The sequence below is a fragment of the Schistocerca gregaria genome, chromosome 2 (genome assembly GCF_023897955.1).
Source record: "Schistocerca gregaria isolate iqSchGreg1 chromosome 2, iqSchGreg1.2, whole genome shotgun sequence".
NCBI classification, from domain to species: domain Eukaryota; kingdom Metazoa; phylum Arthropoda; class Insecta; order Orthoptera; family Acrididae; genus Schistocerca; species Schistocerca gregaria.
Genome location: NC_064921.1, coordinates 251,073,473 through 251,095,778, shown reverse-complemented (window position 1 = coordinate 251,095,778; position 22,306 = coordinate 251,073,473).

The following is a 22,306-nucleotide window of genomic DNA, read 5'->3' as shown; positions in this document are numbered from 1 at the left end:
ACGGTCACCGATCGGATTTGAGCACAACATGAAAGAAGATCTGGAGGAAAATCACTACTGCCTTTTCTAAATGCAGAAAGTAGCCTTTGAAAATTTTATTACCTGTAGTATGCAGGACATCACGAAGGAGCAAGACAAGGACCCTGTCCTAGTGTTATTGAAACAGAAATGGATAGACAGAAGACACGCCACCGAAATTATGCCAGTGACACTGAATGGGGGGTATGCATCAATGAACACCTAATAAACAAGGTTATATCGCATACTCACCTCAGCTATGGACACTTCGGACCACGCAAGTGCAATCTCAAGCTAAGGACCATGTGTTGCTTTCGAAACATGGAGCGTCGAATTCGGAGGGTACTGTCGGTGTGTAAAGACTGCCAAAAGGCTAAGCACACCACTGTGAGCATGCAGGCACCCTTATACCCAATCGTACCGACCAAATTAAGACAATTAGCAGCAACAGATTTGATGGGGCCTTTGCCAAGAACAAGAAGAGGATACACTTACGTATTAGTGTTTGTTGAACTAACGTCCAAATGCGTTACCTTTAAGGCACTGAAGAGGGCGACAGGACGAACTGTATCACGAGATTTCCTACCACAGGTTGGTCTTGTGAGTAGAATTATTTCTTGTAACGGGGCACAGTTTAAGTCAAAAACATGGAAGGAGACGTTGCGTCGATGTAAAATTGATCCCATTTTTATATCTTCACACCATCCGAGCTCGAATGCTGCAGAACGGGTAATTAAGGAACTCGGAAACTTGTACCGGTTGTACTGTAACAAAGAGCACACGACATGGGACGTTTTCCTTAAAGACTTCCAAGAGGTGATCAATGAGGCACCCCATGGGATAACAAAATTGGCACCCATTACAGTACTGAAAAATCGAATTCCTAAGGATTTGATAACCGAGGTCGTAAACTTCCCACTAAGGGCGCGAACGCAGCACCGAGCCATAGTGGATGTGGCTCTCTAGAGGATACGGGCTGCAGCAGAGGTCAGGAAGAGACGTGCCGACAGAGGAGCTCGTCTACGACACTTCCAAATTGGACAAACGGTGCTCGTGAAGTCTTTCCGACTCTCTAACAAACAAAAAATGAAATGCCAAAAATTCTATTCTGTTTACAACGGCCCGTACCGTATAAGGAGAGCAGCTCACCACAATGCTTATGAATTGGAGACGCTGAAAGGAAAGAAGTCCATAGGACCCCACCACATCTCTCACATAAATGAGTTCGTGGAATAGTAGTAGTGTAAGTGGTGTACATAGTAGAATGGGCAAATACATGAACCTTGCCATGATAGTAGTGTAAGTGGGGTACATAGTAGAATAGGCAAATATACAGGGTGTTTCAAAAATGACCGGTATATTTGAAACGGCAATAAAAACTAAACGAGCAGCGATAGAAATACACCGTTTGTTGCAATATGCTTAGGACAACAGTACATTTTCAGGCGGACAAACTTTCGAAATTACAGTAGTTACAATTTTCAACAACAGATGGCGCTGCAAGTGATGTGAAAGATATAGAAGACAATGCAGTCTGTGGGTGCGCCATTCTGTACGTCGTCTTTCTGCTGTAAGCGTGTGCTGTTCACAACGTGCAAGTGTGCTGTGGACAACATGGTTTATTCCTTAGAACAGAGGATTTTTCTGGTGTTGGAATTCCACTGCCTAGAACACAGTGTTGTTGCAACAAGACGAAGTTTTCAACGGAGGTTTAATGTAACCAAAGGACCGAAAAGCGATTCAATAAAGGATCTGTTTGAAAAATTTCAACGGACTGGGAATGTGACGGATGAACGTGCTGGAAAGGTAGGGCGACTGCGTACGGCAACCACAGAGGGCAACGTGCAGCTAGTGCAGCAGGTGATCCAACAGCGGCCTCAGGTTTCCGTTCGCCGTGTTGCAGCTGCGGTCCAAATGACGCCAACGTCCACGTATCGTCCCATGCGCCAGAGTTTACACCTCTATCCATACAAAATTCAAACACGGCAACCCCTCAGCGCCGCTACCATTGCTGCACGAGAGACATTCGCTAACGATATAGTGCACATGATTGATGACGGCGATATGCATGTGGGCAGCATTTGGTTTACTGACGAAGCTTATTTTTACCTGGATGGCTTCGTCAATAAACAGAACTGGCGCATATGGGGAACCGAAAAGCCCCATGTTGCAGTCCCATCGTCCCTGCATCCTCAAAAAGTACTGGTCTGGGCCGCCATTTCTTCCAAAGGAATCATTGGCCCATTTTTCAGATCCGAAACGATTACTGCATCACGCTATCTAGACATTCTTCGTGAATTTGTGGCGGTACAAACTGCCTTAGAAGACACTGCGAACACCTCGTGGTTTATGCAAGATGGTGCCCGACCACATCGCACGGCCGACGTCTTTAATTTCCTGAATGAATATTTCTATGATCGTGTGATTGCTTTGGGCTATCCGAAACATACAGGAGGCGGCGTGGATTGGCCTCCCTATTCGCCAGACATGAACCCTTGTGACTTCTTTCTGTGGGGACCCTTGAAAGACCGGGTGTACCGGCAGAATCCAGAAACAATTGAACAGCTGAAGCAGTACATCTCATCTGCATGTGAAGCCATTCCGCCAGACACGTTGTCAAAGGTTTCGGGTAATTTCATTCAGAGACTACGCCATATTATTGCTACGCATGGTGGATATGTGGAAAATATCGTACTATAGAGTTTCCCAGACCGCAGCGCCATCTGTTGTTGACAATTGTAACTACTGTAATTTCGAAAGTTTGTCTGCCTGAAAATGTACCGTTGTCCCAAGCATATTGCAACAAACGGTGTATTTCTATCGCTGCTCGTTTAGTTTGTATTGCCGTTTCAAATATACCGGTCATTATTGAAACACCCTGTATGAACCTTTCTTCGGGGAACAATAATCGTTGCATTAATAGATTAAGATTGCTAAAGTATTAACACGCTGCGTTGTCTCGCATAATAATTTACTGCTGCTATCCTTTTTTGTTGATGTTCGCGATTTCCAATGTCGATGGAGTAGGAGACAGTACCTTTCCATGAGCAATGTTTTTGTCCTTTCCTGTCTGGTGTCCATGTTGAGGGATAATGATGAGTGAGGAGATGTCGCGCAAACGGGCGCATACAAGAACGTGCTCCTAGAAGCGTTCTGAGAAGTCGTGATACGCTCCTTAGCGGCCACAACCAGTTCGTGAGACGTTCAAGCACTCGTCAATGCATTGCAAGATTGTGGTATATTGCGTGATTTTGAGGATGAATATGGGCAGTATTGTGTTTACAGTTGGTGCGCCAGCATCGTTGTCTTGCAAGTCGGTGTGAACCTGTGAGCGTTTGACTCCAATGGTGCCCTAGACGGTAGAAATGCGGGCATAAAGCCTACCATGCCAATGTGCTGGTTGGTGATTTAGCGTGCTGCTTGTGACTGTCACAGATGAATAACCAAGGAATTATACTTCGAGATTCGTGACATAAAGTGTAGCTGGTGTGTGGTTGGCGACGGAATCCTCAACAGGAACCAGTCCTCGCTTGGTCATATTACATTGCCTCTGGAAAGGTGTGCTTTGATCGCGAAAACCACATCAGATAGAAAAAGAAGTTGCAACTATAAATTTATTGTCTTGTATAGCCATGGCTAACCCAGTCTCTGGAGTTTCAGTGAGGCGTAGTGAGAACTCGGAGGCCATGTCGTACGGCGCGCACGTCACTGTCGTCCATAGCGGCGAGCAGCGAGACATCTCAGCGTAACAGGAATTATGTAAGAGTGTTGTATAAGGTAAAAAAAAAGATAGAGAGAGTACCATATACTAGGATAAGTTAAACCTTAGGATTTAACAATAACTAGATCCTTAATATTGTGGGGGTTTTCTACCACAAGTGTTTGGCGCGCGCCTGTTGGGATGCTATTTTTCAGGTCACCAAACCACAGAACCGAGATGTATTGTTCATTCAATACAGCGTCACACACCACGTACATTAGTGAGATCGGCCTCTACACAAATATCAAGATAGATTATTTCCATGTCGACATTAGATATACCAAGATTTTGTTATAATGATAGCCATAGATTGATAACTATAAAATTAAAATAAGAGTGTCTGAAATGAAAGACAATCAATGTGTCGTTATGTAAATTTATCATAGCATAGAAGGTCATGGGAAAAAGTTAGGCATAAGATTTTTGTCAAAACTGTGCAGATGACGGGAATCGTGGCAATACAGAGGCCGGCAGGAGCAAACAACAAGAGGTCATCGGCTATCTGCAAGAAGGGGAGCGTCAGTGGGCCACCTGGCGGGAAGGGTGCGGCAGCGTCCGGTCCTGCAAGCTGACAGTCACCGGGCCGTATACCTGAGGGATTAGGCGGCAGACAGCCCTCGCCGGGCCACAAGCGAAAGTGAGGCTGGCCGTTGACACTGCCACGCGACCAGCACGCAACAGCCAGCTGGCTCTCCGGACGCGGCAGCCGTTTGGAGGGATTCCCTGCGGCAGACCACGTTGTCGTGAGTATACGAAGACCACATAAGGTGCCAGAACCTGCGCCTCACGTGCCTCAGGACGAGAGGGACGCTATATAATCACGTATTTGAGTTTTCACAACTCACTAGTATTGGCCGATCTGCATACACAAAGCAGTATCATGCCACAAACTCTAACAAATGAAATGTCTCATTTCTAACTTCTCCTCTCACTTAGAAAGCAGTTGTAGCAATCGTCGCTCCTAGTTCGATCCTGTCTGGATGAGCTCACACACTTGTGGTGTCACTCCACGTGCCATCATCCCTCGTCGAACTTCATATTAGGAAACGTAAAGTACTGTCCAGGGAGAGAAGAGACCTGGACTAGTGATGTATCCCAACTAGTAGACCTCAGAGACAATTAATCGACGTGAGGAGAGTCTATCACTATGTCTTCCTAGAGTACTGCCGTGATCATATTCGTGGGTCTTGCTGCAATCTCAACAGAGTACTGCAGATGCTCCAGCACACCCTATTGCTGTTGCAACAACGTAGCAACAATAGCCGACGTTTAGCCCTATGTTATGTCAGTACTGTGTCCCCATCCCAAAAGCCCCCCTCCGATGCTCAAGACATGGAACCACGTGCATCAATGCATATGACTCAACATACCAACCCCCTCAGAGAAACTAACGAATTTGTGAAGTGCTTCGAATATTTCTAACAATGTGATTTAGTGCCTCATTCTCAGCACAGTTGCGAATATTTTGCAATGTGCAAACACAACTTGACACCCCATGAACCTTGTTTTTTTTTTCTTAAATTCCTTTTCTCTAGTGTTATTTTTGTAATGTATGTTATACCTTGTGTGTGTTTGTGAATTTGCACTGTAATTCTTATGTAAGTGATAGAGTAGGGCCCACAAATTACAAATTACTGTATTGTTCTCTACACCATGTTTTTTTTTTGCATTCTGAATTTTTTGTTGTATGTGTGCAAACTGTGTGCCTGAAGTCCCCATAAATTGAAGCAGATACCATACCATCACTGTAATTGTGAATGGAACATCATTTCAGGGAACATTTTGTAAAGGTTATTCTTCCTGCAGGGAGACAGAATGAATCGGACGTTGTAATTAGATTCTGAAAGCTCACAAAGTGTTTGTTAACTTAAATATTATCATGTGTGTTTTAGTTCAGGTTAGTTTAATGATTGATATTGTTGTAACATCTTGGGCATTTAATTGCGGAGCACTCCAACTCTGATTGTAAAGAATGAACGCCCGCAAGGGCCTGAAGGAGCGGCTGGCCTAGAGGTTCCGTTACTTCGCAGAAACTTAGAGGAAACACTTTCTGGCGGGCTACCAGCGAGGCGTGGGAATGACTTGTGTACCCAGGCAGCCTTCGCGGGCAAGTTCCCGCGTTTTCTGCAAAATCGTAACTGTGATTGGCTTGCTCAGGGCATAGCTCCGTGACGTAGCAAAATCGGCGCAGAAATTGGCGCCAAGAATCTCCATTGGTGGAATAGCAGTGCTTAGGTAGTAGAGTGGAATTTACGGCTGGTTTTCGAGTTGCTGATTGGAACGTTTAACCACGGCCACTGTCGTGGGGACGGGAATGTTCTGTGTTCGATTTGTGCGGGTGCTCTTGTGGTAGTGGGCTCTCGCCTTTCGGTCGAAGGAGGTTACAAGACTGGCCTCACACTGCTCTGGACAGCCTGCCTTCCATTGGCTGTCTAATATACTTTTATTTGATTGTAACTGTTTAAAGAAGTTGCTGAAGTTTCGACTTCAACGTATCTTTCCGAGTACAGTTGGCAATTGAGCGTTCTGCGTACAAGCGGCCTATGTTGTCTGTCTTGGGCAGTTTTGGCTAAAGTTGACTGTATCGGAGTTACTGTGTGACTTCGCTTGTTAAAATCAATCACTGTACCATCAGTGATTGTTGGAGAGCCTTCTTCGTCTCCCTCAGAGGCACATTTGTATTGATAGGAAGTCTTTAGTCTGGAACAACCAGACCAGGACAATTTGTTTCGGGCTATACTCGCGACAGTATCATCACCACAACCGGACGTCGAAGCAACCAGCCATCGCTTCCGGTACGCCAGATTGTGTCCTTGCAGTTAAGAAGACAGCTTGGTAATGTATGTCCGCAGCACTGGCAGATTAGGGAATCTGCACTGTGATAATCAGAGCTCAGCAGAGCGCGCCTGTTCGTCTTTTCTAACTTTGTTCTGTCTTGGGTGTTCATTGTCTGAGTTATCACTACCGTAGCAGCAATTAACATTGAGTTGGCTGGGTGCTTCTCTTAAGATTTGAGTTGCAAGGAATTGGCTCCACATACCACGTCGTAAATGTCACAATCTAGTTTCTTGGACAACTTCATCTTCACAGCATTTATTTGAGTATCCAATTTGATCCAATTTGATGTATTCTAAATTTTTTATGTGTGTTTGTTTATGATTCTGAGTTTAGTCATAATAAATCAAATTGTTATTTTGGACAGAACTTTCATCCTGTTAATCGGTAGAGCAACCCTTTCATTTCTCACTACGTTACTGAAACTTTCCTTTATTTAATTAATGTCTATCAAATTAAATTATTGCAGGTGCCAAACTCTTTTCTACTCCACTTGCAGGGTCGATTACAGTCAGTTCAGTTTCTTCTTAATCCATGCGCAACAGCAAAAGTAGGAGTTAGGAAAGAGGGGGCTTAGAGCATCATTTCCATATGAAGATTCGAGAAGAATTTAGTGTTAAATACACTGCTAGAACCGAGACCTCGCAACTTTATCTTCTGCAAGCTGGGATGGAACTAGTAAAATTGCAGGTAGAAGAAAGAAGTGCCAATGTAAGAGGATTATCTAACCAAATTGCTCAATCAATTGAGACTATTCTACAAAAGAAAATCAAAGAAGTGACAACAGAAGCACGTCAGCCTCGTGTACGGAAAGGTCGGTGCCACATTTGTGTAAGAAAAGCTAAAACAAAGAAGCAGAAGTACAACAATCTAAGTAAACCAAAACAGTATTGTGGACAGTGTCATAAACATGTGTGTAACACACATTCAGAAAAAAGTGTGAAGTGTGTCTCTTGCCTTGAGGACTCAGAGTAGTCTATTCTATATGAACACATCTGTATTTGTTTTGTAATATGTCAATTTTTTACTCACTCAATCCAATATTTATTACAATTAACAACATTTATACACCGATGCCTTAGTTAAACTTGTAAACCATTTTGAAAGTTGTAATTTTGCGTCAGTAAACTTATTTAATACCTGTGGGCTCGCCAAACCCCTCCCCCCCCCCCCCCTTAGGCATTCCAGTTAGAAAAAAAAGGCTTGGGCGTCCTAGGGTTAATAATTACTGAGTAGTGATGGGAACTATCCACTACTGGAGCGAGACAAGGTTTCCAGGTGATCTACATTTATTGGTTACTAACTTAATGTAATAATCAAAACAAACACTGAAACAAATACCTGGCCTGGAGAATATGAGCGTGGGTACTTATCTCAAAATTCTGATAATAAGTAATCAGTGGAAAAGGAATGGGTGGGAGTTCTCAAACAGGATAAAACTGAAATGATAAAGAACATGCGATTTTTTTCTGGATGAATTTAAATGCGGAATCAAGTCATTGGTGGTGACTGCATCTGTTGGTTACTGAGTATCAAGAATAAGACCCCCAGTGACGAAAGTCATGGTGGTGACGTCACCTCGAAAGAAAATGATTAATTTGTGTCACCGCCAGACACCACACTTGCTAGGTGGTAGCCTTTAAATCGGCCGCGGTCCGGTAGTATACGTCGGACCCGCGTGTCGCCACTATCAATGATTGCAGACGGAGCGCCGCCACACGGCAGGTCTAGAAGACTTCCAAGCACTCGCCCCAGTTGTACAGCCGACTTTGCTAGCAATGGTTCACTGACTTCTACGCTCTCATTTGCGGAGACGATAGTTAGCATAGCCTTCAGCTACGTTATTTGCTACGTCAGTACTATTGATATTGTAAACCATGTATCGTCAAGAGCGACGTTCGTCGTTAATGGATTTTAAAGTTAAGTATTCCACCAGCTACGTCCGTTTTTCTCAATTCTAATTCCCTTGTCATGTTCCAGGCCTCACGCCAGCCTGCGTGAGCTAAAACGCGTGCATTTCGGCCTCCTTTAGGAACACGGTTGGCTCTCCTGCCAACCACAACATAATTAATCTGTGAAAATGTGCTTATCGTCCATCATGTATGAGTTCTGTACTCGTCACATCGCTGCAACACACAAAACGTGTGAGACAAGGTGAGCTAAGGTTGAAGGTGGTGTTGTACTCTGGCATTCCGCATCTCTTCTGCTCTCCTGCGTCAACAGCTCACGAGGCGTCTCCGCCTGGAATGTAAAAAGGGCTCAGCATGAATGATTCAGCCCAAAAGCGAGAAACTGCCTGATCGTAGAACTCCACCCAAATACGAACGCCCCAGTGCTCTTATGAATTTTTAAGCCAATTCGTGGTCGCATGTCTAATTCTCCCAATTGAAAATCCTCTAACAACGTTCCCGCAGCCATATTCTAGAACGTTCGATGCAACTTTCTGGAACTTGCGAGCGCCAACCTATGGCAAATCGCCGTTCCCGAAGGTTGTGAATTCCGATCAAATCAAAGGCCGTCCCATCTAAAATGTCTGTGAATTTTCCTTAAGCAGCACGAAACAAAGCCTTACCTAGGGAGGAGTCCTGTGTCTCCCACGCTGCAGTGAGATGTTATCTGTTCTAGGCTTCGGGACTTCGCGGGTGATAAAAAATCTTCTGGAGAAATTATGCATATTTGCCACAAAGGCGAGATCCAATGGCGCTCAATAAACTCACGGCCCGTCAGGTACCGTTCACCGCCAGTGTTGCTAATCCGTCGAAGCCTGCGCCGCCTTAGGCCGCAGTGAATGGGGGCTCATTCCCTGGGGGCTTAGGACTGACCTGTGTCCCCACCCCGACACGCCGCCTGATGCTGCGGTTAGTGGGGACCTCTGGGTCACACCACAGCACTCCCAGGTAACCACTAAAGAAACGAACTGGCTATGCGTATTAAAGGGTAACCGCAGCAAACATCACACACTCCCACGGACAATGATGCTCTCTCTTGCATACACATTTGCTATTACAGAAGAAATTGTTAGGTCATATCACGAATCTAATTTGTTGGATGAGAAAAAAAAGAGTGAAACTCGAGGCTGACTGCAGCCTGGTGCGTTTCAGCAAGTACATTAGAGTTAAAACGAAGTCTTTTCATGACATAGGCTCCACCTGGAAGAGAATGCATAATGAGAATGCAACAAAGTTTGGGAGACACTCACATGGAAATTAAAGTGAGTAGTCCCGATACGGCGCTAAAGCTTATAAACGCAAGTTACTGTGTATTTGGATATCTTCATAGAAGTGCAGGTATGGCACTCTAGTTGGTAGGAGCTTCATTATGATAAAACGATTTAGAAAAACAGGAAACCGTCCGCTTTTTTTCTTTTCACATTTGAACAGACAATTGCAATAACATGCACATACAGATCTTGAACCAACAGTTAGAGAGTTCTCCTACGAACTGTTTGGTTATCCGAACAATATTTTCTCGTTTTATGGATGTCTATCTTCTGCTTCACAACTATTCTAAAACATTTAGATTAAAACCCTGTAAATGTTAGGCCGCAACATTATGAAATATTAATGCAGCCACAAAGCTGATGTTCTGACGGTCTTTGTAATGGGTGACATCAGAGTGACAAGCAAAATAAACAAGCAACCATAGGAGAAGTGCTATGCGGCGTCGATATATTACGGCACGAAGAGACAGCCAGTGAGCACAAGTTGCTGATTCGCTGATGCCTGCGAACCATCTTCTAGAGTAACACAGGCACTAGCTTTCCGTTCACCTACCCTCAAAGGAATCTTGATTTATAAGTCTCCAATGACATATCAGAATGTGATGTTGTTGTCAAATGACATACAAAATTGGATGGTGTATATTGGGAAGACCGTCCCCAGAACCTAGCAGTTTAGCCGCTGTAAAGAGGTTCACTCCAAACACCGTCGAAACGCCGGTATTACAGAGATTTTAGTTTTTCGCAATGACGCAGTCAAAAATCCTAAATAATTTTGCTCACTCCACATGGCCTCACATTTGGATTACGCCTATTTTGGAAATTAACGTGTATGCACTGACACTTTATTATGCCACTACATCTACATCCATACTCCGCAAGCTACCTGACGGTGGGTGGCGGAGGGTACCCTGAGTACCTCTATCGGTTCTCCCTTCTATTCCAGTCTCGTATTGTTCGTGGAAAGAACCACTAGATGTGGTATGTAGTACATCCGCAACTGAGAGGCTTGATAATTAATTTAGAAATATCCACATCAGTTGTACTAATTATTAATTCAAACCAGGACAGTTTCGAGATTTTAAAAACCCATCTTCAGGTCCACGAAATTATTGTATTTGGTAACACATAACAAGCGGTCGGACCAGTCCGTGCAAGGGCTCCAAATCACTGCATGTTAGCGGAAACTCTCCGCCGCACTGTAGGGATGCCAGCAACTGTGCGCTATTGCACTGACTGGCTATGTGTTACCAAACACAATAGTTTCATACTCTTGAAGATGGGATTTAAAATACCGAAACCGGGCGTGGTTTGAATAAATAATTAGTACAAATGAATCTGATGTCTCCAAATTCATTAGCTTTCTTGCTCCTCTGCAGAACACCAGTGTTTGACGTTTATGTGACTCAACAGTATCACACAATGGTAAAATACTAATATAATTGACTGGGAGATTTTCACTCATTTACCAGCTCGCAGACTCTAAACTTCGCTCGATTCATAACTTATTTTTGGGATGCACTGGATGGCAGTGAATAGCGTCATATGAGTGGGGGCAAAAAAAAAAAAAAAAATAGAAACTGATTAATAATTGCTGCTTCGTTAATTTAAAAAAAAATATTGGAAAGAATAACTGAAAGAAACTGGAAGGTAATTTATAAATCTGTACACATATCCTGTGTGAATTTTAACTGGTACTAATATCAACAGACCTTCAATATCAATACATTTAAGATCAATATTCAGATTTTTTTGTTACGTACTGCTTCACATTAGTTCCATAACGTATACTGTGATTATGACAATGCTGATACAGATCGCCCCTCCGCTGCTCACGCAAATTCCTCTTGTCTGCTTTCGAACCTCCTGAAGCAGGGTTCTCGGCGCAGGCAAAATGATGAACAGACGGGTGTAATTGATGTAAACATATGAATAAACTTGGCCTTCCTGATAACTTTTATAACACTTTTTAATATACGTGGTTGGAATACACATTTTTAAACAATACTGGTACGAAGGAGCTAGTCATACGACCGCCCGCTACCACTTCTAGAAACAAACAGGTGAAGATACTGTAATTAATCAATTGAAGAGGGTACCTCTTCTCTTTCTGGTATCAAAACATCACCTTTGCCTGCCGGCCGCGGTGGCCGAGTGGTTCTAGGCGCTTCAGTCCGGAACCGCGCGGCTGCTACGGTCGCAGGTTCGAATCCTGCCTCGGGCATGGATGTGTGTGATGTCCTTAGGTTAGTTAGATTTAAGTAGTTCTAAGTTCTAGGGGACTGATGACCACAGATGTTAAGTCGCATAGTGCTCAGAGCCATTATAACCATTATTATTACCTTTGCCACAAAATAACTCGTTACTTTACCTTTTGCTTCATATAAAAAGAACGCAGAAGGAAAAAAATAATAATATGATTCATCGTAGCAGAAAAAAGTGAAGCACACAGAAGACACGATTGGAGGTCAATGTGACTTTATAGATATACACACCATCCGCAGGTAAGTTAGTGATTAGATTTGCGATTCTCTGTGACAGGTAGAACAGTCAGTGATGTTACCAAGCCTGGTAGGTATATAAAGAAATACAGCTTCACATCAGTGATTACTCTGAAGGGCATGGAGAATCTGCTTACTCGTGTGAGACAGCGCTGTCAGCGTCTGACAAAGACTGAAATGAACCTCTTTGTTGTTGCCATTTGTTCATATGATCGAACTGTTCAATATACAAGGTGGGGAGGGGGGCAGTAAAGTGCTTTTTTAGAATTCGCGTTGTGGCTGCACTGTTGGTCGAATAGAGGGGAGAGTGGGCATGGTTTATAGTGGCCGACAGGAGGTTTGTATTCAGTTGTTGTTCCGTTGAGATTATGCAGTGGCCACGTGAGGAGCGCTCATTTTGTGTTGAAGTGTATTTCTCGAATTCCCATTTGATCATTGCAGTGCAGAGTGCTTTTCATTTGCGACTCACAGTACCCGCACGCGAACATGTTCCTGAGCGTCAATAAGTTTTAAATTGGGTAAATGTATTCAGAACAACGGGGGATGTGTCATCTGTACGAAGAGGACCTGAGAGAAGCGTTACAACATCACAAAATGGCGGACGAGCTAGAGCAGCAGTACCACAATCTGCAAAGCGCTCTGCTCGGAAGCACGCACTTGCTCTTGGCAAGACGCTCTCTACCGGGTTCTTCATAATGAATTGAATTTCCCCCCCCCCCCCCCCCCTTGTAAACAGTGCGTGGACCAGTAATTGTCAGTTCTGGATTATGTAACACGAAGAACATCTTGTGAAGACATGCTTGCAACCTTATCTCGTGGCGCAGGTTCAAATGGCTCTGAAAACTATGGGACTCAACTGTTGTGGTCATCAGTCCCCTAGAACTTAGAACTACTTAAACCTAACTAACCTAAGGACATCACACACATCCATGCCCGAGGCAGGATTCGAACCTGCGACCGTGGCAGTCGCACGGTTCCGGACTGCGCGCCTAGAACCGCGAGACCACCGCGGCCGGCTGGAGCGACAAGAACCAAAATCAATTTCACCAGAGACCCCAGCACTCAGACCGCGTCACTGTGTGGTGCGCCATGTCACGAGTAGGCATCATTGGTCCTTACTTTTTCCAGGAAAATCATCGTGCTGCAACTGTGAAGTCGGATCGCTTTTTAACTACGCCGCAAGAGTTTTTCCAGCCGGCTTTCGAGGCAGTGTAATTACAGGATACCTGTTTTCAACCAGACGGGCATTGCCATGAATTTTTTGAGGCAAACGTTTCCTGGTAGGTTTATCTATCGGATGCGGGATCTTAAATGGTCCGCACTATCACCAGACTTAGCGCAATGCGATTTTTTTCTTTGGGTTTACTTTAAGTCAAAGTTGTATTGCAATTGTCCCAAGACCATGAAAGACCTACAGAACAATATTTAGGCTGAAATTGCAAGAATGCCAGGAAACATGGTTGAAAGAGTACATAAGAATTTCAGAAAACGACTGCGGCAGTGTGTGGATTGTGATGGTAGTCATTTACCAGATGTACTGTTTAAACCATGCACTTAGAAACGTCCATTATTGTCCAATATGAGAAAAATTAAAAATGAAAGTTTCTAAGTGTTCATTATTTCTGTATGTCATTCCCGAATCAGCAATTTACCGCGCTCCACCCTGTACAGATCTGGAGGGCATTCGAATATTACAGTGGTCCGTTGGAGGGTTGTGTGGGAACGTGAGAGCAGGTATTCACACTCTTTCCGGTCGACCGCATGTGACCTCTACAAGGGAAGGTCACTGTACTCGGTACCAAGCACATTGCAACCCCTTCGCAACTGCGTCTGCCATCCCAGAAGAAGTAAACGATCCCCTGCAATACTGTGTGTCGTCCCGCACCATTCTTCGGACACCAGCAGCAGTCAACACTAGGGAATTATCGTCCCATCAGTGGTCTGCCGACGACGCCACAACACAAACGGCTGTGTTTGTATTGGTGCCGTGACCGGGAAGCAAAAATGGTAGAGCACTTGCCCGCGAAAGGTTTCGGTCTGGCAGACAGTTTTAATCTGCCAGGAATTTTCATATCAGCGCACACTCCACCGCAGAGTGAAAATCTCATAATGGAAGGCTGTGGCTAAGCCATGTTTTAACAATATCCTTTTCTTTCAGAAGTGCTAGTTCTGCACGGTTCGCAGGAGAGCTTCTGTAAAGTTTGGAAGGTAGGAGATGAGGTACTGCCAGAAGTGAAGCTGTGAGGAAGGGGCGTGAGTCGTGCTTGGATAGTTCAGATAGTAGAACACTTTCCCGCGAAAGGCAAAGGTCCCGAGTTCGAGTCTCGGTCCGGCACACAGTTTTAATCTGCCAGGAAGTTTCATATCAGCGCACACTCCGCTGCAGAGTAAAGATCTCATTCTGGCTTCACATTGTGTTCAACAGTGGTTTGCGGCCTGCATTACCCTGGGTGACCACCATCGGCGCGTATGACAGCGACGTGGTGCAAGTCCCATTCTTCCAATGTTTTGGAGACGCACTGTTGTGCTACTCCGGGTGCCGTGGCGTGGGAAGCCGTCGTGCGTGGCTTCAGGTCACCGCTGGCAGTGACAGAGGGAGCTCTGACGGCGCAACGATACCTCACAGACTTGCTGCGTCATACTCTGTGTTACCTGCCATGGGAAGATATCGTGGAGTTATTTTTCAACAAAATAGGCTTTACGACATCTTTCATAAATGAAACAGTGCATGCATCCATGCCAGAAGCACTGAAAGGTTAAAATCTGAATATTCATAACTTCAGTATCATTGTCACTCTGATGTTTTAATTATAATTATTACATCTGATAAGTTGACTAACACTGCCAAATTTGTAAATTTGACTCAATTTCGTAACCGGTGAAATGACAACATACACCCTCTCGACCCTTGAATTTCCATTTTCTTCCCTTCTCCTCTTCTGGGTGCTTCACTTTTTGTGCCAGGCAGTTTACTTACGATGCCACACAACGACTGATACATCACAAATATGACAAAACCTCTCGAGAGAAGCAGTTACATAGACTGCATTCGAGAACCAATAACTACCATAGTTTCTTGTACATCTGCAACACTTTTCTGTCTGCCTTGTAAGCAGACTCCCCTAACTGATAGCAAACGGAGCTGGTCCTAATCTCTTTTAGATCTGGCAAAAATACTTATTTCAGCAACTGTTGTTTCCACATGCAAGTGCGGGTGCAGGATTGTTTGCTTAGAATGACTTAGATTACTTTATGCACTTTTGTCTGTTAGCATCATATTTTGGGGCAATCCACGTATGGTAAGAACAGTAATCGTTGCTCAGAAGAGAGCAGAGATTGGCGGCCGCCTGTTCCGGAAGCTACTGGTTTTTAAAATAGCATCATAATGTATCTTCTTCGTCGTATGATTCGTTATTAAAGACTGTTTTCTCTTTAAAACTACTACTGCGTGTAACAGTCACAATGCGAGATGGAAATGGGATTTGCACAGCAATAGAATAAAATTCACTCTTGTTCAGGCAGGGGTAAACAACACAGGTGCGAAAGTGTCAAATGCTGTATCGACAGACATCAAAACGTCAAACTTAAAATGCTAAATGAAGGAATATCTGCTGGAAAATTCCTTTTACTCAGTCGGTAAATTATTAGGTGCTATGCATTTTTTGTTGTGTTTAGTAGATGCCCAATTAACATACGTACAAATACAAATTCTTATTTTTTGTTATAAATTATACTATATTAATTTTCATGTATTGATACATTACTTCACTAGACGTGAGGACTAATATGAATGAATCCCTTGTGTAGATGTAAATATAAATTCTACCCGTGTTGGATCTTGTTGAACTCAATGGTTGTTATTCAGTTAAGGATTGATGATAGAGAACGACAAAAACATATCTGAAGCTGAAAATTTCATGAGGAATATTGTGAATTATTTGTGTGACATAGTTCATTGTGCAATATGTTCATGCTGTTTACATTTAAACACTTCTGCTAGAAATTTGTAAGAAAGGAGCAGACGACATGTTGCTGGTGATTCTGACAATGTATTGAAAAAAGTGTAGCGATATGAAGATGAGCATAATCGGGCAAAGCCGGTATTGTGGCTGGTCGTGTTCTCTATCAGCACTTCTTAATCAATTCTTATGTTTGATTGTATAAGATACTATATTTATTTTCCTGCTTTAAGACATTACGTCAATGGATTTGTACCATTCCGTACATCGTCTGTTCTCATTAAAGTAAATTTAGTAAAAAGCCAAACTCTAACTCGTTCCACGTTGTAGGAACTCTGCTGCTATTAGTAGCAGCGGAACTTGTAGTAAAATAAAACGTCTCTGAGTTTCAATCTCACAACAACTGTTTTAAAGTTTATTGTAGTGCACATTAAATGGCAGCAGGTTCTGTTCGAGTTCTAAAGGATGTGTGGAAAGCTTATAGCATGTTTCTCTGTATAGGCTTTGTGTAATGTCAATGAATGAAAAATGAATACACCAAACTGTGAATTTCTTGTTAGATACCTGACACCTAACGAAAATAGAACCGTTGTAGGCCGGCCTTTGGTGGCCGAGCGGTTCTAGGCGCATCAGTCTGGAACCGCTACGGTCGCAGGTTCGAATCCTGCCTCGGACATGGATGTGTGTGATGTCCTTAGGTTAGTTAGGTTTAAGTAGTTCTGAGTTCTAGGGGACTGATGACCTGAGATGTTAAGTCCCATAGTGCTCAGAGCCATTTGAACCATTTTTTTGAATCGTTGTGAAAGCAGTAAGGTAAGTCCAACTCAGTAATGGAAGGGTTACTGTTTCAACCATTTGCTCAGAGACTAAGGTTTTAAACCTCCTTACCGCACTAAAAAACGTCTATTTTTCTGACATTCTCCAGCTCCATAACAATCTGTCAGAAGTGGAAATTATATCGTTGCGTAGTTTTTCCATTTTGTGAAGTTTTCTGTAGACTGAATCAGCAGCTAGATTCTTCGTAATTTGAAAGGTTCATTTGATATTGATTGTGCTGGTAAGGTCGACAGTCGTTAAGCAAATTAAATTCTCGGCTTGTATCGACTGCTTATTCTTTACTGCTTACACGGGTACTAATATTCATGGTACGGAGGAGAAAAAATATTACGGTGTATCGATTGCCAGAATAATCCACATTCTTCCGTCATAGGATTTGACGGCATTACATTCTCTGCGCGAACGCATAGACCTCTGGGACCCGGGAGAACTTTCTGGCCGGGGTTTTGTGCCTTCCCGGTTAAGCTTCCGTAAGTTCGTAGTGTGGCAGTGGTGACAACGTGAAGACTTTCTGTTCTCATTCGGGTTCACGCGTCGAGGCAATGAATGGGTGCAATTCTTCACACAAAGTGGATCACAGATTGTATATGTTGACGAAACAGTTTGTGTTGCTGGCACTGGAGTAGATGTCAATAAGTGTGTCTTTCGCTGCCCATATAAACAGCTCCAGATCATTAGGCCTTGCGGATGTTTACTAAACATGAACACTCAAATGTTTTATGCTCGTCTCTTGTTCGAGAGGCCTCTAATATTGTGAAACTGTCTTCGTCTCCTTGTTGGAGAACTGTATACTAAACAGTTTTGCCTTTCCAGTTGTACGTCTCGTCGGCCTATTACGAATATAGAAGGCCAACTGCTAAGGGGTGAGCTGTGGGAATTTTTACCTCTTCTAGTCCCTGGAAGATTTATGTGGCTGGTGTTTCACCTTCAGCCACTAATTGACTGAGCACCAGGGAAGCCCTGGTGCGGTTTGGATTTGAAATTCGAGAACCGTGGACTCATTTTTGGTGTGGTGGGAGGGAATAATTAAACTTGACAGTAGGTAGGACTGGCTAATTTTGACCCAGAACCTTTCATCAGTTGCCTAACACAAGGTTTAATAAGCGGTACGTGTGAATGCTGCAGTTACCTCATTGGAAGACTCAGTTTGGTTTCCGTTGGTGCCCGCCTGTGACTTACAAAACCTGATGGCTGGTGGCTGAAAGCGTCCTAACCTATAGACGTTCTAGCCCAATTTAAATTTCTGAGCCGTGTCCTGGTTGTTGGCTGTAGTGGATCAACCAGGTTACATTGGTTACTTTTGGATGTAGGCCTAAACCTTTTGCAGTCAGTGGGCACAAGAATATTTGTACAAACTTTAAATTTTGAAAGCAGGAACAGACCTAGTTAGGCGTCAATATTTACTCACTGTTTAATTGTCTACTCAAATGATCTGCTATCGATCACATACAAGGAATACATAAAAATGACTCTCAATTCAAAAGGAAATGTGTTTAGATGAGTGTTAGAAAATTCTGAGGTGTAATGAAAACGAAATAGGACTAGACGAGTGCCCATTGCCCGTTTCAACGGTGTTGCGTACACTGAAATCGATGTTGAATCCTCGTCGTCATTTTGACCTGAGCCTCGAGAGCGTATGGAAGCGTTTGTTTGTGCTCAGGTCAAGTTTTCCATTTGCAAATGGTAACAAATCAGCAGATAGTGTAAGCACATAGAGTAGTGGTAAGCCTTCTACATTAAATGGTGTGTGTCAGTTTTTTTACGTATTCTTATACACATTATCAGAAGCAATCGTGGTGGTACTAAGAGAAGCTACACATGAATGTGTAATACTTTTGACTGTGTACTGTTGTCGCTAATGTCCCTATATATTATCATAGTTTGTTCTGAGACCACTTACATTGGATTTATTCCTTATGTTCTTGGTTACGTGTATTACAAATTGAATGGTTTCGAGATATTCTCTATTACGAGATATTTTCTCGAGTCGTTGCTAATACAAGTAATACTATTTGACTAATTTCCACAATAGTTCTATTGTTGAGAGAGGATACGCCTAAGAGAGAATAACAAGATAACTTTTAGTTTAATAACACTTTCGTATGCAAAACTCTTGTTGATGGTTGTAGTCATCCAGCATTTTCACATATGGCGCACAACATTACCTTAGCTTTCTTTTAGTTTATGTGCATACTACTGTAATCGTCTAGGACACTTTGCATTTCATTAAGTACGCAACTCAATTGTTGTTCACTCTCGGCTACTACTGCTATGTCGTCACCGAACTGTATCATGCTGACACCCAAAACGAGAGCAAGTTATAGATGCTGCTCAATGAAGCTGGAGTAGCTTGGTTGTGGATTCAACAGAGGACTGGTACGGAGACTTCTCCAGTCGAATGCTTGACACCAAAGGAATAATGCTACTGACTGAGCTGGGAGCATTTATACTCCTTCCAGCCAGGTATGTTATTATAGCAGGTAGGCTCCCATGACATGGAAACGCTGCATTGTGTAATACCGTGTAGCAACCCTGTCAACCACTTCCAATATGGTATTGCAGAGTGCTGCGCCAGCACCACTTCAGCTGCAGAACCGCATGAGTGGCTGGCCTGCAGATGCAGTTCCGAGTTGTAAAGGTCCATCTGAAGCTCATGCCAGAACACCGTTTTCAGATGCTTCCAGTCCTCCAAAGTACGAATGATTTCCAAAAACAATACCTGCTCTCATCCATGTACTTCCTTTCAATGCTCCATTCAAAAATGAAGAATCATTTAAGTGACATAATCTGAAAACATGGAGTCCTTCAATAATTCGTTGCAGATTAGAGGCTCCAGCCAGTTCTATGCCAAGTGCCTTCAAACTCCTAAACACTGTTCAGCCAGAGCATTATGGGCACTTACCTAATAGACAGGATGCCCATCCTTGGCACGGATAACAGCGGCGATGCATCGTGTTATGGAAGCAATGAGGCTGTGGTAGGTCGCTGTAGGGAGCTGGCTTCACATCTGTACACAAAAGTCACCTAATTCCCACAAATCCAGGGGAGGGGGTGATGAGCTCTAACACCACGTTCGATCACATACCAGATATATCCGATCAGGTTCAGATCTGGTGTGGTAGGGGGTCAGCACATCAATTGGAACTGGAACCTCTCTATCACACTCTTGACCTCGTGACATGGCGCATTATCCTGTTGAAAAATGCCACTGGCATTGGGAAACATGATGGTCATGAAGGGGTGTAGGTGGTCTGCAACCAGTGTATGATACTCCTTGGCCGTCATGATGCCTTGCACGACTTTCACTAGACCCATGGATGCCTGCTTGAATGTTCCCCAGAACATAATGGAGCCACCACCAGCTCGTCCCTGTGCTGCAGTACAGGTGTCAAGGAGCTGTTTCCCTGGAAGACTATGGATTCGCGTCCTCCCACTGGCATGATGAAGAAGATATCAGGATTCATCAGACCAAGCAACATTCTGACACTGTGCCAACATACAGTGCTGAAAGTGGCGTGCCCATATCAGTCGTAGTTGCCGATGTCATGGTGTTAACATTGGCACAAGCATGGCTCATCGGCTGTGGAGGTCCATCATCAGGAATCTTCCTTGCACTATGTGTTCAGACACATTTTCACTCTGCTCAGAATTAGTGTCTGATGTCAGTTTCGCCACAGTTTGCCGCCTGTCCTGTTTTACCAGTCTACCCAGCCTATAAAGTCCGATATATGTAGTGAGGAATGCCCACGCAACCCCCCGACGTCTGGACATAGTTTCAGTTTGGTTACGCCACGTGTTGAAGATACTCACCACAACACTCCTCGCACACCAGACAAGTCGTGTAGTTTCAGAAATTTTCATGCGCAGCCTCCAGGCCATCACTATCTGCCCTCGGTCAAACTCAGATAGACCGTCCACCTTCCCCATTCTACACACAGACAGCACCTTGACTCTGTGCATGTGTCCTCGCCAGGTGATGCTGCTATCGCCTGGTCGTGTTTATATCGATAGTAGGTCGGTGATCAAGGTGTTATGACTGATCAGTGTAAATGAGAAAGTAGCTACGATTAGAGTATCGTCGTTTCGGTACTGCTAAGCCTGTCGTTCCTCCAGTGATACAAAGCAGATGCAATGCAACACCAATCGGATGTGCACAGCACGCCAGCCCGAGCTAGACCGACAAGGAGCAGGAAGTCCCCACCACATAGTCTCGAGCTGGCAGTCCTTATCACTGGAAGCGCCAAACTGTGAAGATCGCGGCGAACAGTGACGTAAAAGTAGAGGTGATTGTGCGATCTGTTTGACATGCTGGAACCTGGGGATAACCAATGTGAGAACAAGCAGTCGAGATGTTAAAACAATGTTCAGGGGCCTAGGGAGGGGGGGGGGGGAAGGGGACGTGTAGTTTAAGATGGAATATGAGCAGTGTCTACTTTCTGGAAAAGTAAGAAGTGAGAAGTAAATGCTACATTAAAGACAGATTGAAATATTCTGTGATCTGACCAGGATTCAAACTCGTGGTCTTTCGAATTGCAAGGAAGTGCCTTACCATTGGTCCACCAAGCCTGATAGAAGAATAATGATGATATTCTTTTCACAACATGACAGAACTTCATTCAGAACTTGAATAGTTCTTCGTTTGCTCTTCGACGTGATGCTTTTACACCCCTCGATCCTCATGCTCCCCAGTTGGGTCACGTATTTCATTCTTCAGTACATTATTTAAATACCCTCCCCATGTGCTGTTAATTATACATAGATGTTGTCATGGTCTGGAAAAGACTCACATGTTAGAGAGCAGGTCATGATTTTCTCTGATACCAGAAACATTTAGGTAATCCATTTCTTTTGTAAGTGATCGGACTGGGACAGAAAGTGTTGGTCATGTCTGTCTAGCTATCAATCAAGAAAGTGAATGCATACTCTCAAGGGCAGACGAATGGGTCAGTCATCGAATCATTTTACAAGTCAGTATAAATATCAGCTTGGATGTACAGCTGGAAATAAGCGGTATCTTCCGATTCCGTTATTATCTAACAGGTACATCAGAACGTCCCAAAAGTCGGAGTATATGTAATACGAAGTTGATTAATTTTCCACTGGAAACTGCTTCAGCAATATGCAATTGCAATGTGTGTTTCGAGCTAACCTCAAACGTCTCTTTGTGATCAGGTCTAAT